The sequence below is a fragment of the Rhagoletis pomonella genome, unplaced genomic scaffold (genome assembly GCF_013731165.1).
Source record: "Rhagoletis pomonella isolate Grant_MI unplaced genomic scaffold, Rhpom_1.0 Rhpom_scaffold_00010, whole genome shotgun sequence".
In the NCBI taxonomy this organism is placed as follows: Eukaryota; Metazoa; Arthropoda; class Insecta; order Diptera; family Tephritidae; genus Rhagoletis; species Rhagoletis pomonella.
The window spans coordinates 19,966,387-19,970,898 of NW_023458564.1; positions in this window are offsets into that span (position 1 = coordinate 19,966,387).

The window sequence follows — 4,512 nt, forward strand, 5'->3', positions numbered from 1 at the left end:
AAACAGCCCCCGTGAAATTTATTTGATTGACGAGTTTTATAGCTTACAATTAAGTCAAATCAATTGTTTTGCAAATGAACTAAATAAGATATTAGACTTAATTTTCGTTTCTAGTGAACTAAAGTATAATATTTACAAGTCTGAATATCCGATATCACCTACGGATAGACATCATACCCCTGTTATTGTGGAGCTTCAGTTTTATGAATTTGCTAAGTCATGCCCATGGATTGGAATTTTAATCGATGCGATTTTTCCCACATCAATAACCTCATTTCTGGTCTTGATTGGGTAACATCTTTTGGGTGTCATCATCTTGCTGAATGTTTTATATTTTCATATCAAAAATTATGCAAATATGTGCTGAAAATATTCCTTTCCTTCCGAAAAGGATTCATAAATTACCTTGGTGTAATAGAAGATTAAAAAACCTTAAAAACTTGCGTAATAAGTATTTCAAATTGTTTAAAAGTACGGGTGTTTGGCAATACAGAGTTCTCCACGAGAAATACCTGTCGGATTTCAATTGCTTGGATAAGTTTATAAAAACTACTTACTTGGTTTTGAACATAATTTTAAATCGAATCCAAAAGCGTTTTGGAATTTTATTAACTCGAAACGTTCTTCTTCGCATATTCCGTCGTGTATGTCTTTCAATGGGATGACGTCTAAATCACCCTTTGAGACCGCTAACTTGTTTGCTAGCTTTTTCATGTCAAATTTTGTTTGTGATCTCTCATCGTCTGGGGAATTAGGCGATATTGGGATTTCTCCCTCGTTGGATTTTGGAGGTTTGGAATCATCCGAGAAGGACGTATCTTGCTCGATTAATGAGCTTAGTAATTCGAAGCAGGCTGATGCTCATGGAATTTCTGCATTTTTCCTCAAACAATGCATTACTTCAATCGCTGAACCACTTACACTTTTGTTTAACATGTCTCTCAAACCGGGCATTTTTTGGATGAATGGAAATTAGCTTTTGTTACTCCTGTTTTTAAAGCAGGTGATAAATGCCAAATTTCCAACTACATACCTATTTTTAAACTCACTAACTTTGCTAAATTTTTTGAAAAAGCTGTTAGTACTAAAATGACCTTTGCAATTAAGCCGTTTATATCTATTTCCCAACATGGTTCTATCCCTGGACGCTCAACTGTTACCAACCTAGCAATATTCTCAAATTACTGCATTTCTTCTTTTGTCGATGGATGCCAGGTTGATACTATATACACCGATATATCGAAAGCATTTGATAGAGTTTGTCATAGGTTATTATTGTGTAAGTTACGCTGTTTTGGCTTTCACTTCAAGTTTCTGGATTGGCTCAAATCCTATCTAGTCAACAGGGTCAACTTTGTATCAGTGGATAGTGTAAAGTCTCATGCATATGTTACTACTTCGTTCGTTCCCCAAGGCACCATATTAAGTCCATTACTTTTCTTAATTTTTATTAATGATGCCAGTGCTTGTTTCAAACAATGTAATCACCTCTTATATGCGGATGATTTGAAAATTTTTAAATATGTAAAAACTAACTCTGATATACAGCCCATTCAAAATGAGTTAGATAGCTTCTGCAACAGGGGTAAGCGAAAAAGCTAGAACTCAATATTAATAAGTGCTGTTTTGTGAGGTATTACAAAATACGTTCACCTCTGCAGTCGTCGTATCATATTTCAGACTCCGCTATAAGCTCCTATAATAAAATTAAAGATCTTGGGGTGGTGTTTGACTCGGGCTTCACGTTTATTGAGCACCTAAACTACATTTATCCCAAGGCATACTCGTCACTGGCTTTCATAAAGAGGAATAGCTCTGAATTTAAAAATCGCTATACTAAAAAAATTGTATACAATGCTTTCGTGAGATCGAAACTGGAGTATGCGTCTGTAATTTGGAATCCTTATTTTGATACGCACTCAAAAAGAGTAGAGCGTGTACAAAAGAGTTTTCTAAAATTTGCGTTATGCCAGTTGAAGCTTGATTTGCCAATACCGCCATATATTTCTCACTGTAAGTTAATTGATATGCATACTCTAGCAGGAAGAAGGACTATTTCTGGGCTCATGTTTGTACATGCCATTCTTAATGGTAGTATTGACTGTCCTGTATTACTACAAGCTATACAACTGAATACTGCTGTTCGATCTTTAAGGTATTTCGATATTTTCTCAATAGAATTCTATAAAACCAAATATTCGCAAAATGAGCCTATTTCTAGGATGCTAAGTGAACTCAATGCTTTAATGAATAGAAGTAGAGTTATTGATGTTTTCTCCAGTCGCTTTTCTTTTAAGTTGGCCTTGAGGTCAAATTATATTTAGTCCTAAGTTTAATGTTATCTAGTCTGTAACGTTCTGTAAAACCATAAGACTTTCTTTAGGGCGACCATGCTTCGTCGGACCCGGAGCGAAGCGTGAGCTATTTTAGCCGGCAGTTCATACTGCATCCTCCGGGGGACAAAGCCAAGCGTCGAGTGACCAGAAGGCTACACAAACTGCCAACAAGTTGTACCCCCCTTGCTTTCAATTGCGGTGAAGTTCATGTGGCCATCGGGAAGGCGAAAGCGTCCAAAGCCATGGGTACCGACGGAATATGCATGTTGATGCTGAAAAATTTGGGTCCTGCGGGAGTAGCGTACCTAACGGAGGTCCTCAATTTGTCAATGGCCACTCTCATCAGGTGGGGAGAGTGGTCCACTGCTCAAACCGGGGAAACCAGCCAACAAAGGAGATTCGTATCGACCGATAACACTCCTTTCCCCGGTAGCGAAGACACTTGAGGCCTGGCTACCTCCGTATTTCATGAACCACCTGACCCCAGCGAAGCATCAGCATGGTTCCCAAAAGTGCACAGTACAACAACAGCACTTAAAGCCATAAACCAGAGGTGGCCAAAACTCACTCAATCATATTTTTCAATTTTGCTAAACGATGAGAGAATGAAGAGAATTAGTCGCTCACGCGTCTGATGCAAACAGTGTTGTCAACGATTTCAAGTTGCAAATTATAAGAAAAGGGGATTTTTTTATTACGTAAATAGTGTGAAAGGTAGAGATTATAAAAGAATTAACCTTTTAATATGGTTTAATTCAATTTCATTGCTGGCTTGGATTTATTATTATAATTAAAATTAAAATTGAAGCAAATAGATGAATTAATTTGTATTAATCTTCTTAGTTTGAATCTAAAGAAAAGGGACTTTTAGCATTATTTTAAATTTATCTTTTTATTTATGTGCACATGTACGTAATAATTTATTAATTCAATATTTGGGAATAAGGGGAAATAGCGCTATAATGGCGCTTAACAAAAAAGTTTGTCCCCCGTGTGATTTCTTTATGACAAACCAAACATTGTGCCCTCCCTTCCCATTACTAGTGAGTCAAAAATCTACATCCGAATCCATACTAAATAGTGATGTGCTGAGTCGGTACTTTTAAGTATTGATCGATACTCGGTACCGATTTGGAGAGTATCCAATACTTTCGATACTCGGTACCGAAATATTGGAGTTTATAAGAAGACCCACAAATATGGAATAAAAGCTTTTAAGAGATCGTCGAAGTTTTTATGAATCTCATTAATCTATTGGTTAAGAAGTCTATTTCTCCACATTGTTTAGATCTGAACTCTCTCGTCGCTCGATTAATATCTGCCCTTTTTTTGAAAGTAAAGGTTCGCTTGGAACGGTCGTCGTAACAATAAATAATAATAACATTTTAGCGCTTACACTTTCGCTAAGTATTTGGCCGACCTTCACTTCACAAATTGTGTGTGTCTTGATGTTATACCTCAAACTAGACAGAAATACACTCAACTGTTGCTCGGACCAGGGATCGCACGCGGCTCCTAAGGAGTGGCATTACGCGCCTCTACCTACTCAGCCACAGCGACAACCACAATGCAAATCATAATAAATAATTTTTGAAGAGTCATAAGTATTACGAATTTACAATGTTGCCACAAGAACTGTTGTAGTTGGTAAGACTGTTGCGATAAGTACAAGAAGGCTCAAATACTAAAATACATATTGCTTATTTGTAGGTGTTTTTTTTTTTGGTTTGACGATGTCTCATAAAATAGCAATGACATTTTTCCTGCAAATTTCAAAAGTATGTATATTATGACGAGGGATCAATGTATCGAATCGGTATCGGGTACCGAAAGGATAGTATTGGGTACCGATTTTTTTTCAAGTATTGGGTACCGACAATTCAGCACATCACTATTATTAACATTTTTACCGTGTCTTGCAGCGACTTGATTGCTTGAAAGTTTTCGCATCGATTGAGCACGATCACAGCAAAACCATAATCGTCGGCATCACTGATTCATAGGGTATGCTCATGTATGTGTGAAAGCAGCGCAGTTTTTCTCGTGTACGTGTGAAAGCAGAAGAGAAAAATTTGGCAGGCGTGCCTATGAAATGGCCACCCTTGCCATAAACACTCAGATAACTCGTGGCGTTAACCGTAACCGTCCCTGTGAGAGAACGTTTCTAGTAGCGTTG